General features: G+C 38.6%; 1 long non-coding RNA gene across 1 annotated transcript in view; it reads left to right on the top strand.

The window, feature by feature from the left end:
* LOC131487238 (uncharacterized) overlaps positions 1 to 13,607 on the top strand; it is a 194,444-nt gene extending 180,837 nt beyond the window's left edge. The window contains exon 4 of the long non-coding RNA XR_009249675.1: positions 13,404 to 13,607. This is a non-coding gene — a long non-coding RNA (uncharacterized LOC131487238). The remainder of the gene's footprint in view (positions 1 to 13,403) is intronic.
* Positions 13,608 to 14,974: the final 1,367 nt, after the last annotated feature.

Here is a 14,974-nt window from a genome sequence, read left to right as displayed (position 1 = left end):
TATTTATTGAGAGAGAGAGAGAGAGAGAGAGAGAAAGAAAGCATGAGCAGTGGAGGGGTAGAGAGAGGGGGAGAGAGAGAGAATCCCAAGCAAGCTCCACACTGTCAGGGTGGAGCCTGACATGAGGCTCAAACTCATGAACCACAAGATCATGACATGAGCCAAAATTGACAGTCAGGCGCTTAACCAACTGAGCCACCCAGGTGCCCATAAAAAAAAATTGCATTTCTATTGCAATGTATTATGTAGCCTGAGTCTAACTTTTCTACTATACCTGTTTTCTGAATTTTGTATGTAGGATTTTATTTATACATAACAAAATTATAATTGTATATTATTTTAATATATTTCAGAACTTTATATATGTAGTTATATATATAACATATTTATAAATATACAAAATGTATATTATATATATATGTGTGTGTGTATATATATATATACATATATATATATATATATACACCCTAAGATATTCATTATATGTAATGAATTGGCTTCTTTCTATGCATCTAAAATGGTACTAGCTAAGGACCATTCTTGGAGTGAGAAAATATTCCCTCAATTTTTTTTGTAGAATTTGATTCTGTCATAGAATCTCAGTTGAAAAAGACTGGTCTAAAATGTTGATATCACTTTGGAAAACCTAATCTAGCTCTTACGATACCATCCCTTTAAGACAATATATTACCTACTTACTGAAAATTAGTGTGTAGATAATGAAGACAAGATAAGATTAATTTTAAAGATGAGGTAACAGAAATATCCTCCCTGACTACACCATTACCACACACAAGCACGCACTCACACACATATACAAATATGAGAGGAAAAATGTACTCAAGGATGTACAGAATCAAATCAATTGTGCATTGATATGCTGGTCTTCACATATCTCTTCCAATCACTAGACTCAATCCTTAAGAAGTTCAAGGGCTAAGGGGCTACTGGGTGACTCATTCAATTAAGCATCTGACTCTCGATTTTGGCTCAGGTCATGACCTCACAGTTCATGGGTTGGAGCCCCACATTAGGCTCTGCACTGACAGTGTGGAGCCTGCTCAGGATTCTCACTCCTTCTTCCTCTGCCCCTCCCTTCCTCTCTCTCTCTTTCTCTCTCTCTCTCTCAAAATAAATAAATAAGCATTAAAAAAAGAGGTCGTTCAAGGCTGAGAATCAATTGCTTATTAGAATTCTCCTGTAGAATCTCCTCCTTTTTAAAAAGTGAAAAACTCAGTAGCAAGAGATCTCTTCTAGCCTGCAACCTTAAAACGTCATTTGGAGACTCCATGAAACCATTATTTACCACATTATTTATTTGAGAAGTCATAAATTTTACTGTTTGAATTTAGCAAAGAAAAGACTTTTGTGATACCAGATTCATGATTTGACAGGATTTTTAAATTTACTAACCAGATATTTAATTTTTTTTCAAATTAAAAATTTTTTTAACATGTATTCATTTTTGAGAGACAGAGAAAGACAGAGTGCAAGCAGGGAAGGGGCAAAGAAAGAGGAAGACACAGAATCCAAGCAGGCTCTAGGCTCTGAGCTGTCAGCACAAAGCCTGATGTGGGCTCAAATCCATGAACCATGAGATCATGACCTGAGTCAAAGTCAGACACTTAACTGACTGAGCCACCCAGATGCCCCAACTAACCAGATATTTAGATGTCTTAGAAAATTAAGGTCTTCAAAATTTTAAGAAGTTAAAATTTTATATTTCTTTGGTGAGATGTCTCTGACACAGTCTATGAACTGTGCTCTGCTAAGATGTTTGGTGGCATAAGAAATTTTCACACACACCACCAATGAGATTCTCAGTGAGTACTATGAACATGTCTCCTCAGTGACTTCTGCAGGAGTTAAAATGACTTGGCATTATTGTGCATATGCTTTGCCACTTTAATAAAGAAGCAATCACAGATAATGTTTTCCAACAACATAGGTAAAAGAAACTTTTTGTAAAGTCTGAAAAATGTTCTGTTATATTATTTAGTCAGGGAATATTGCATGAATAGAATATTATTGTATTTCCATAAATACAGAGAAATTCAGGTGTTAAAATGATTATTTTATGTCATTTAGACATAAACTTTTTTTCTGAAATAATCTGGATGGTTCCAATGATTCTTGACAGCCTTTTATTTTTATATTTTAGTGTTTATTTATTTTTGAGAGTCAAAGAGACAGAAAATGAGCAGGGAAGGGGCAGAGAGAGAGGGAAACACAGAATCCAAAGCAGGCTCCAGGCTCTGAGCTGTCAGCACAGAGCCTGACATGGGGCTCAAACCATGAGATTATGAGCTGAGCCAAAGTCAGATGCTTGACTGACTGAGCCACCCAGGCACCCCTGATTCTTGACAGTCTTGATAGTCCTTTATTATAGTAACTTGGCCTATGAGTGGAAATTCAGAAAAATCCAAGTGTTTATCCTAATACAGATGATCAAACTAAAGCTGAAAATCAGTGTGTAGATAATACACAGAAGATAAGATTGCTGTATTACCAAATATCCAGAATTGCCAGGGGCTTGACTTTCAATTCACTATACCAAAAGGAACACGTGCTATTTTTTTGAAGAAATAGTGGCAAGTGAGATTGAAACACCAAAGAATCATCAGTTATTTGGATCAAGCAAATTAATATATTTTCCTGATATTTTAGGTATGTGTGGAATGTATAAGTATGTAAGAGCGCACAGTTAACCAAGCAAGTTTGGGAAAGCATCAGGAAAAATACAGTTGTTTTAGGGGAAGTTGATTGTTCTGACAATGAAGCTTGTCAAATTATGGTGTGTATTATTTGGGGCTACCCTTGGAGATCACCTGGTGATATCCTGGCAGCTGGTGTTAGAAATACAGAGGTTGTTTCATCATGAGAAGTTTCTGACTTTTAGTAGCTTCCTAGGGACAATCCCAGATGGCTTACTTAGCAGGAAACTAATTTATTTTAGTTCCAAACACTTGCTAGAATCCCTAATGTCTTCATGAACAGGACCAGAAGTTCAGAGTTGCTCCCTTATGGTTAATCTGCAAGCCACATTAACTCCTTCAGGCTAAAAGGATACCATTAAGAGCCAGGTTACTTGTATTGCTTGTTATAAATTAATAAGTTGGTTGGACTTTGAATTAATTAAGTTAATTCAGTTGGAAAGCCAACTAGCTTTATACAATGAGAAGCTCCAGGTCAAGAGCTTCTTAACTGGGTCATGTCCTGCCTGCTGTGGAATCCAGCCCTGGCCAGACCTGCTCTTTCTAGACATTCTAGATGTCTAGATAAAAAAGGTTAAAATTCCAAGAGGTTAGGACCTAAAAGTGAGTGGAGATAGTTGGTAGTTATGGAATATTCTCCAAGAAGCTGAGGTTCAAAGGAAGAGTTGGGTTTTTGTAGAGAGCAAGAGGTTTGAATGTAAGAAAGAAAGGGAGCATTAAGGACAGATGATAAAGTATAAAGAATTCAATTCCTTGGGGCATATTAACCACTTTGATTTTTAGTCTATTAATCAGATGGTGAGATGTTGAGTTTCACTCAACCATAGGGTCCCTGGGCATCATGTTGGGGGAATAGCAATTAGGCAGTGGTCTAGCCACTTTGCAGGCTACCTAAAGAGTTTGTCTTTGGTTTTAATTTTTGTTTTTATTTTTGAGAGAGAGAGAGAGAGAGAGAGAGAGAGAGAGAGAGAGAATCTTAACCAGACTCCACACTCAGCACACAGCCTCAACGAGGGGCTCAATTCCATGATCCTGGGATCATGGCCTGAACTGAAACCAAGAGTGGGATGCTCAGCCATCAGCCAACTGAGCCACCCAGGTGCCTCCCATCCCCCCTTTTTTCAGACAACAGGAAGTGAATAGAAATTTTTAAAGAGGGGAATAGAATAAATAGGTTTGCTGTTTGTGGAAGCACACACTGATGATGACAGTAGATGGAAGGGGCAGAGCACGTTGCCAAGGAAATGAGAAGCTGATATAACAGCTCAGATAAAAGACTGAGAGAGAGACAGTGGCAGTAGGAATGGTGATGAGAGGCCATTTACTCACTAGTTCAACAGATATTAAATGCTGTTTATGTGCTAGGTGCTGAGCTCTACATACTAGGAATACAGGAATGAATAAAATGGACTCATTACGTGATCTCAAGGAGTTTATATTCTAGTGAGAAAGACAAAAATAACTACCGAAATTAATGATCAGATTTTTTTCTTTTTGGCTAGAGAGAAATGCTTTGAAGAAAATAAAACTTGGTGTTAAGGGAGAGTGATGAAGCTAGGAGACCTTTAGAAGGAAGTGACAGTAGGCGTAAGACTTGATTAACAAGAAAGAGTGAGTCATGTGATCTTGGGGAAGAGCTTTCCTGGCAAGCAGACAGTATAGAGGATCTAAGGTTGTAGATAGATGGGAGGAAGAGTTAGGGTGGTTGGTGATGGAGCAGGTGATGGAGGAGGGTGTAATGGTAGGGAAAAGAACTGAAGAGGAAAAATGTAAAGTGATCGTGGGGAATTTAGATTCTGAAAGCAATGACAGTAACCTAATCATGGCTTGCATTTTTAAAAAAAAATCACTGATTGCTGTGTGGAAATATGGAAGCCAATTATGATATTTTTGCAGTAGTTCCAATGAGATACTGGTGCTTTGGGTCAATGTGATAATCATGAAGACAGAAGTATTGAAATTCTGGATAAGCAAGGTACTGCAGACCCTCAGCTTTTGAGAAAAATGTATTTAGATAATTCTCCACAAATTCTTAAATATGAAAATATTTCTATAGATTCATTCCCAAATCAACTAAACCATATGAAAATAATGTAGCCCTTTTAGTCCCTCGAGGAGATTACGTTGTATGCCATGATGAGCAGAGAACAAGAAAACCCCAGTGGAGTACAATGCAGCATATGCCCGTTGAGTACACTGACAGCTTTACACGTATTCAACAGAAAACAGGTAGACAGGTACAGTTACTTTTGAAGGAAGGTGTTTATTAAAAGGAAGAAACTTATCTGCTGGGCTTTTTGATGACTGATTGGAAAAGTCTGCACTTGGGTGTCAGGGAAGGATGCATTGCCTCATAATAGAGTAATTGAGAGTACTTCTTCTCAGCTCTCAGGAAAGTCTAGTCCACATACATGTATGGGGTGAAAAATTTCCCTCTGCCAACTTAATTCCAGTGATAAGGGCCAGGAGATTGCAAAGTAACTGAGAGTAGACAGATTAACAGAAGAAACGTTTATTTTGTGTGGGGGAAACATTCAGATGAAGAGGATCCCCAAACAGCTAGAGATAGAGGTTTGTATGCTGACTTCATAGTGGAAAGGGAACAGGGAGAAAGGGTTTCTGTGGAAAAACAAATGGGCTTTAGGAAAGACAAATGGGCTTTTAGAAGAACAAATGGAAGATACGACAGTTTGTGATACGATTTGTTTACGTGGTCTCTCTATCCCAGTGTGAGTGGTCATCTCCTTACTGGGAGCGAAGCTCTCCCTGGGAGAAGGGAGGTATAACAACCTCTCAGAAGATTCTGCCTTTAGTCAGACAAGAGTAGCTCTAACAAATCTTCCTCCTGCATTTGCTCTATCTCAAGTGTCTTTAGTTTAAAATAATCTTCATGCCAGCTCTGGGATCTGAGTGGGTTGCCACACTTTATTTTAATGAAGCTCCATGAAGAAACGCAGTGTCTCACTTGGATCCATACATATGAGATCAAGATAACACATGCAGAAGCAGATACCCAGGAGCAGAGGAGGCCATGGGAATGTGGACCTTCTAGTACTTCTTGGAAATCTCAGTGCAATTTCAGCTTTCTCAGGAGTTGGAATTGAAAGCTTAACCAATCTTATCTAGATAGTAAGGTGCACAGAGAGAGCCCTTTCTAATTACGGGCATTAATACCTCTGCCTTCAGCTAATCTGCTACAAGTACACCTTATTTAAGAACTAAGATGTAACAAGTGCTACAGGGATGTGTAAAGAAGTATAAGACATGGGAATTTATAAGATAAGGAGTGTATGTACAGGGATGTGTAAAGAAGACATGGGAATTTATAAGATAAGGAGTGGCTGTCTTAATTCATAACCTGGCTCAGGCATTTATATGTGAGGTTAAGATACTTACCTAATATCACATAGAGAGTAAGCAACAGAGCTGAAATTAGAATCCAATTCCATTTTATTCCAAATTCCATCTTTTTACCACTACTTATGCCAACTTAGTATACCATAAGGTTGCTATAAGGATTAGATTAAATTAAATGATTAAATGTAAATAAATTGGCCAGCGTAGTCCCTGGCATATAGAAGGCACTCAACAAATGTAACTTTTCATAATTGTTTAATCATGAAGGATGAAGTAATCTCCATAAGGTTCTTTCTGTTCTAATGCTTTCTGACTTTGATCCCTGACCTGCTGGAGATTAAATCTTATAACAGAAATTACACACACACACACACACACACACACACACACACACACGAATTAAATTAAAATGCATACCTTATGTAAGAGAGCAAATGAGTAGAACTATATTGAATTTAGAGAATCAGAGAAGGGAAAATTGATTGAGGTAGGAGCCTCCTTCATGAAGGAGGTAGAATCTGAGCTGGGGAGAATTTGCATGGTGCTTAACTGGTTAATAGAATTTCCCTAAGTACCTCATTTACAATAGAGATTAGTTTAGGCTTTTGGGTGACTATGACTCATTTAAATGCTCAAAACCATGAATCACTCAGAGTAGCATTATGGGTAATTTTAATGAAACATCTTTAAGGTCTCTATTCCTTTGTTAAGTGCTTCTATTGAATTTAAACAAAAGTCCCATTTCATTCCAAATTTAAATCCAAAAGAGATTTGATCTTTTCTTCCTGCCATTTTGCAGCCAATGTAATTTCTAACAAGTGCCTGGAATTAAGATGTGAGTCAGATCAGAAAACTGCATTTGAAACTGAATGGAATAGCAAAGCAGAATGGGGAGGAAGGGAAGATTTTAGAGTGACATTTCCAGTTAAAACCACTTGAGCTGGCCCTCATCAATTCTTGACTTCCTTTCAGTGACTTACAGGACCACTAATGTCCCTCTACTTGGAACACAGTAAAATTAGAAAAAATAACTTACAAAAATCAAAACATCATAAGTAGGTCACACACACAGATCTGTATGTACTAATATCAGGTTTGTTTTTAAAATCCTAAATTGGAAACCACCCAAATGTCTATCCCCTGGTAAGTAATATACAAATTGTGGTGCATCCCTACAACACAATACCACACAGTAATAAAAAGGAACAAAATTGATGCATGCAGTAACAAGATTGAGACCCTAAAGCATAAAAGTTAAGTGGAAGAAGCCAGGCACAAAAGACCACTGCCTACTGTGTGATTCTATTATATATCATATTCTAGAAAAAGGAAAACCATAAGGACAAATCAGTTCAGTTGTTACCAGGGACCAGGAATGGAAGGAAAAAAGAAGGAAGGGTGGGAAACAAGATGGTAGAAAGAAGCAAAAAGGCATACATTTAATTTTCCTAATATTTTTGTGGTAAAATACATATAAAATGTACTATCTTAACCATTTTAATTGTACAATTCAGCAGTGTTAAGTACTTTCATATTGTGGTATAATAATTACCACCATCCATCTCTAGAATTCTTTTCATCTTGCATAACTGAAACTCTATCTATTCAATAACAGTTCCCCATCCCCACCACCACCACTTGAAGCCCCTTGGTACTACCATTCTATTTTCTATCTCTCTCATTTTGGCTACTCTATATACGTCATACAAGTGAAATCATACAGTACTTTTTGTAATGCCCCCGATTTCAAATCCGAGAGACCACCAAGGACCCGATACCGACGCAAACGCATGAGGGTTTATTTGCAAGCTCGAGCTTGGGCCCAAGTATACCCGACACAGCAGAGCAGGGACTTGGGCCCCTAGATTAAGAGGCGGAGCAGTTTTATAGGGGCCAGTGGCCAATGAGATTGTTAACACACACAGAAAGTTGCGTAGTCATGTCAGTCCACACACAGGTGGCCAATTGAATTACAATTTACCCTATAGTAACTGAACTAGCCTATCACTCTGATCAGAATTGGCGCGCAAGTTTGGCGGGCAAAAGGCGGGGTTTACATTCTTTGGCAGTTAGGGGTTCCACATTCCTATATGAGCTGGTTTCCAGTAAGGCTGTGCTCAGCGGCTTGACTAGGGTGGGGGAGTGTCTTAAGCAATAAGTAGGTCATGTGGGGGTTATACATGAGATGGTGGGTGTAGCACAAAATGGAGTTAGTCTTGCTCTGCTTGTCCAGGGGTAGGGGATTTTTGTTAAATTCCTTGGGTCCCACACTTTCCTTTTTGTGACTGGCTTATTTCATTTACCATAATGTCTTCAATGTTTGTTTATCCATGCCATAGCATATGTCAAAAATTTTTTTAAAGACTGAATAATCTTCCATTGCTTATCCATTCATCCATTGATAGACATTTGGGTTACTTCTATGATTTAAATAGTGGGAATAATGCTTGTTTGGTGGGCTAACACAATACAGCCTAGAGAAAATTTCATGTGCTCTTGAGAAGAATATGTGTCCAGCTGCTGTCAGAATGTTTCATACATTCTGTTAGGTCCACTTGGTCTAAAGTATAGCTCCAGTCCAATGTTACCTTTTTGATTTTCTCTCTGGATGATCTATCCATTGTTGAAAGTGGGGTACTGAAGTCCTCTTCTATTATGATAGTACTTGTCTATTCCACCCTTCAAATCTATTAGTATTCGTTTAATATATTTATTTATTTTTTAATGTTTATTTATTTTGAGGACTTCTTTTTATTTTTTTATTTTTTTTATTTTTTTTTTTTTTATTTTTGGGACAGAGAGAGACAGAGCATGAACGGGGGAGGGGCAGAGAGAGAGGGAGACACAGAATTGGAAACAGGCTCCAGGCTCCGAGCCATCAGCCCAGAGCCTGACGCGGGGCTCGAACTCACGGACCGCGAGATCGTGACCTGGCTGAAGTCGGACGCTTAACCGACTGCGCCACCCTGGCGCCCCGTAATGTTTATTTATTTTGAAAGAGAGAGAGAGAGAGAGAGAGAGAGAGAGAGAGAGAGAGAGAGGCAGAGCGCGAGTGGGGGAGGGGCAGAGAGAGAGGGAGACACAGAATCAAAAGCAGGCTCCAGGCTCTTAGCTGTCAGCACAGAGCCAGATGCAGGGCTCGAACTCACAAACTGCGAGATCATGACCAGACCCGAAGTCGGACACTCAACCGATTGAGCCACCCAGGTGCCCCTGTTTAATATATTTAGGATCTCTAATGTTGGGTGCATATATATTTATGATTATTATATCTTCTTGATGAATTGATTCTTTTATCATTATATATCTGATAATATATGTATATTATATATACGTGTGTGTGTGTATATATATATATATACACACACACACACACATATATATATAAATATAATATACATATATATGTATATATATGTATATTATATATATATATATAGGATTTTCTTTATCTCATGTTATAACTTTGTATTAAAGTCAATTTTGTGTAATGTAGATATAGTTACCCCTGTTCTCTCTCTTTTAAAAAAAATTTTTTTAATGTTTATTTATTTTTGAGAGAGACAGAGAGAGAGAGACAAAGAATGAGCATGGAAGGGGCAGAGAGAGTGAGAGACACAGAATCCGAAGCAAGCTCTAGGCTCTGAGCTGTTAGCATAGAACCCAATGCAGGACTCAAACTTATGAACCACAAGATCTTGAGATCATGACCTGAGCTGAAGTCAGATGCTTAACCAACTGACTGACCCACCCAGGCATGCCACCCCTTTTCTCTTTTGGTTTGTGCTTGCTTAGAATATCTTTTTCCATCCTTTCACATTGCGCATATATGTGTCTTTAAAGCTGAAGTGAGTCTCTGGTAAGCTGCATAATGTTGAGCCTTGTTATTTTATATATTTAGCTACTCCCTGTTTTTTTATTAAAGAATAAATCCACTTATATTTAGAGTAATTATTGATAGTTAAGGACTTAATAATGCCATCTTATTCATTTTTTTTCTGGATTTATGTATTTCCTTTGTTCCTTTCTTCCTCTCTTGCTATCCTCCTTTGTAAATTGATGACTTCTCATAGTGATATGTTTTAATTTCCCTCTTTTTATCTTTTGTGCATCCTACTATGGATTTTTGCATTGGCCAGACCATGAGGCTTACATAAAATATGGCAAAGATATAATAGTCTATTTTATCCTGATAGGAACTTCAATCTCATACAAAAACTTTACCCTTTTACCCCCCTTTTTTCATATTGTTGATGTCACAACTTACTTCTTTTATATTGTGTATTCATTAACAAATTATTGTAGCTATAGTTATTTTATTTATTTATTTATTTATTTATTTATTTATTAACATTTATTCATTTTTGAAAGGCAGAGACAGAGCGTGAATGGCGGAGGGGCAGAGAGAAAGGGAGACACAGAAACCGAAGCAGGCTCCAGGCTCTGAGCTGTCTGCACAGAGCCTGATGCAGGGCTCGAACTCACGGACCGTGAGATCATGACCTGAGCCAAAGTCGGCCGCTTAACCGACTGAGCCACCCAGGTGCCCCTATAGTTATTCTTAATATTCTTGTCCTTTAACATATTACTAGATACTAGAATTAAGTGGTTAATATGTACCAAAGTACAGAATTAGAGCCTAGTGAATTTGACTGTATACTTACCTTTATCAGTACCTTGTATATTTTATGTTTTATGTTATGAATCAGCGTCTTTACATTTCACCTTGAAGAACTCCTTTCAGTACTTATCGTAAGGCATGCTTAGTAGTACTGAAGTCCTTCAGTTTTTGTGTGTTTGAAAAAGTCTTTATCACTCCTTTGTTTCTGAAGGACAATTTTTCTGGGTACAGTATTCTTGGTTGCAGATTTTTTTAAAGCACTTTGAATAAATCATTCCGCTATCTCCTAGCCTATAATGTTTCTGCTGAGAACTGAAGTACTTCTTTATAAAGATGGACAGAAATGTGCAGTCAAGCCCAGATTGCCGACAGAAACACCTGCATGAACAAACACCGTCATATTGGCTTTTCCATATTCCCCATCTCACTCAACTTCCCCTTTCCCCCAAATCCTGCGTCCTGGTGTCACTTCCCAGATAAATACTATACCCAGGTCATTACCTCTTGCTCTGATTTTTGGGGTACCCAAACTAAGGCAAGTGTATTTGCTTACTTATTTACTTAATGTATGTATTTACACATGTACGTATGTATTTTTGTGATGATAAATTTGCTTTTTTCTTTTTCTTTTGAAATAATTCCAAACTTACCAAAATGTTACACAAAAGAATAGTATAAAATAATTCCCATATTCTCTTTTCCCAGAGACTCAGTCAAGTTTTGCTTTTAAATCGCTCAATCGAGTTTTGCCTTTAAGTCACTTCAGCCAGAGGGAGGGGCTTTCAAGAATGAGGAGGTATAATAACAGTGGCTGCCTGCCTTCAGCTGCACCCATTTGATCAGAAGCAGCAGTCACTGATCAGAGCACAGATCTGCAATATTTGAAGGAAACGTTCCTTTTTTGCTGCTTCTGGCTCTCATAAGCTATGTGTGGGCTACTCCAGGGAGACATGTGCAGCTGCCTGTCACTCGGCTGGGGAATGATAGATAGATAGCTGCTAACTTGCTAAGAGTTGAAATTAACTGATGTTAACCACAACTTACCTTCCAAGACCTAATTTACTGGCGAAATTTTCCACTGGTCATTGTAAGCCTTCAATAGACTCCGGATTTCCAAAATAGTTACTTCCCGACAGATTCTGCCAGTGCATTTATTGTCTGAGAGGGAAGACAGATTTCTTTTCTTTTTTTTTAAGTTTATTTATTTTGAGAGAGAGAGAGAGAGAGAGAGAGAGAGAGAACCAGTGGAGGAAGGGCAGAGAGAGAAGGAGACAGAAGATCTAAAGCGGGCTCTGAGCTGACAGCAGAGAGCCTGATGTAGTGCTTGAACTCATGAACCTCGAGATCATGACCTGAGCTGAAGTTGGATGCTTAACCAACTGAGCCACTCAGGTGCCCCAAGGGAAAACAGATTTCTGATGCTTCCTACTCCATGATTTGCTCAGAATCCAAGAGTAATTATTTTTGTCTTTATAAATGGATGTATTGATTCTTTGTTGGGTGCTGGGGCTACAAAGGGAAGGTCTATCATATAAACAGATGATTATCAATTGATGTGTAAACATCCTGATAGTTCTGTGCATGAAGTACTAGAAGAGTACTGGAGAGACACTGAACCAGCCCCTCCTGTCTGCAGCACCCAGGCATCACTAATTGATCCAAGTTCTCTTTCCCACAAATGGCCTTGGGAGTCATTTCCAGTATGATGCTGGAACTGTCTATTACCAAATACACCAAAGTTTTCATTCTAACTCTGAAGTTTTTAACGTTCTAAAAGTTTCAGGTCCTTTGAAAGCACAAATTAACGTATGAGAGATGTTATTCTGTGTACTTTCTGCCCATGTAGGCTGAGCTTTCTTTCATTTTTGTGCTCCTCTGGGACTAGCTTTGAGGTACCTGCAATTTTTAATGATAACTAGAAGATTCCTTAATTCTGCAGCTGCTTACTTGCCGGATTGTGACAACTTGCTGTTTAATAATATTTACCGGAAGAAGTAAAATTTCAACAGTCCTTTCCCCATGTAGTTAGAACATGTTGTAGTTTGTTCAAATTATTGCTTTTAAAATCTGTTGTTCTCTATATCCAGAGACAAATATTCCATGTTAACTTACCGTCATGCTGTGTTCCTGTAGCAACTATTGTATGGTACAACCTGCTAATTTCACTATACTTTCCTTCAAGTGAGATAGGAAAGATTACACCATCATTTCATATTGTCCTTTGATTTGTCTCACTGGCCTTTAAGAAATATTTCTGGGAAAAGAAAACAATGAAAAAAATTATTTCTCTTTTCAGAAGAAAAATCCTGTTTAAGGAAGTGAAATACTTCTTTATGAAAATGTATAGTAATATGCAGCTGTCTCACAGATGGTAACCTCTCCTGAGATTTGCAGGTGCCCCTTCTCAAGACAAATGGGACATATGAACAGGAGGTGTGAAAGCCACTGCTATTGTTATGAAAAGTTAAGCAAAGTTTTGGCATTCGAGGTTTTCTTACATCTTACACTAATTTCAGTGACTGGGGACCAGTTCCTGGGCACTCAGTCTCTAACCTCAGGAGAGACTTGGGTGGTAGTTAAGGGCTACTTGCCATTATAGCTGTTTAAAGGAGGGAGAGACGTTTGGGGAATTCCTGCTAAATGCCAGGAGCTTTACTGACTTAATTTCTCTTTGTCTGATAATCTTACCCAAAAGATGCATTTTTTTCCAGGTAGAGAAACTGAGTCTCAGAAAGATTGAGCCATTGTTCCAACTTCCTACAGTTAAATAGAGGTTTTGCTGGAATTGAAAGTTAGGTTTGCATCATAGGTAAATGTTGCTTCAGTTAAAATATTTTGCACGAACCCTATAATTTCTGATTGATACCCATCCCCAAATGATTACTTGTGACTAATCTTGGTTTAACATAGCACACTCCCCCACCATTGGTTCCCTGTTAATTCTCATAGTCTAATTGTAAATTGCAATACCAAGTACCTGGACCCCTTTTCCCACTTCCTACAATCCATCCATCCCAGGTGAGGCTGGGCTTTAGTGGCATCTAATGTTTTAAAGAGAGTGTGGGGATAGGGTGGGGTGTGCCCGTTAATTCTCTTAAACCAGCTTGGGAAAGAAGAAGGTCAGATGTCAGGATCATACTCTCCAGTCTCTTCCAGTATTTCCCATGACTTACTTATTGCGATGGCTACTACTGTCTTTCCCATCCGGAAAGGAGAAGGTCCAAATGTCTGTATGGAAAGCCTAAGGCATCAGGGATGTGCTGGGAGCTGAGACAAGAATAAGATATCCTAAATAAAGAGGCAGTAGGACAGGACTCCTGAGAATAGTGGAAAATCCAATTTTCACTCTGGCTGCCTTCAAGTCAAAGTCATTGTGTTCCACATCTCTCCCAGGCATTCGTAAGGTCCCAAACACGGGGGCACATGTGGCATGAGTCATCTGTATGATTACTAAATATTTCCATCATCCAGGAGAGGGCAAAAAAGGACTTTATATAAATGAATGCCAAAGGGAAGTGCTGACACATCTAAGAAATGGCACCTGAGTGACTTTCTGGTGACTGACCAAGGTCTCCCTAAGTCTCACTTCTAAAAAGCTTGTTATTGTGATCAGTCTCTTGGTTTAATGTTCAGTCAGTAAACAAAAAACAAAATAAAAAAGATGACAAGCAGCTGGCTAGTACCATCTAGTGGTAACAGAGAAACAAGAAACAATAACTTTTTTTTTAATGACCTTTGCCAAAAGGGGGAAAGAGAGACTGAAACTTTCCCCCATTTCTGGGCACAGTGATGGTTTATTATTAGGGTGCTGAGCTTGAACCTTTCCTCCAGAGAGATGGCTCACTATCTGGGGTGGTTGTCAGAGAGAACAGAGTGACGAAATTAGGATGCACTTCAAGATAAACTGATTCCAGTGCTTTGGAATAAGGGCACAGAGATTTACACAAATAGCTCATTCTCAGTTCGGCTATCTCTTGTGGCAGGGATCTCTGTGGGCGGGGGCTGGGGGTTTCTTGAGAACCAGCTGCTTTGCTGACAAGCCTTGTCATCTCGAATTCAAATATCGGATTAAATTCTGGCCATGGCGATTGGTTTTAAGGCCTTTGTTGTTTGTGCCACTTGCTTCTTTGTCTCACAGGCAGAATTTCAGAGCAGGGAATGCTCACAGCACACGTCTTCAAAGGTTTTTAGCCGATGTAGCTGCATTCCACTCAGCCAAAAATCATAGTTACTACACTTAACTCAGTACCTACTGTGTGCCAGGAATGACAGTAAGCACATT

This window comes from Neofelis nebulosa, chromosome 1 (assembly GCF_028018385.1).
Source record: "Neofelis nebulosa isolate mNeoNeb1 chromosome 1, mNeoNeb1.pri, whole genome shotgun sequence".
Classification (NCBI taxonomy): domain Eukaryota; kingdom Metazoa; phylum Chordata; class Mammalia; order Carnivora; family Felidae; genus Neofelis; species Neofelis nebulosa.
The sequence above is the reverse complement of the archived record's forward strand: the minus strand, read 5'-3'. Positions and strand labels throughout refer to the sequence as shown.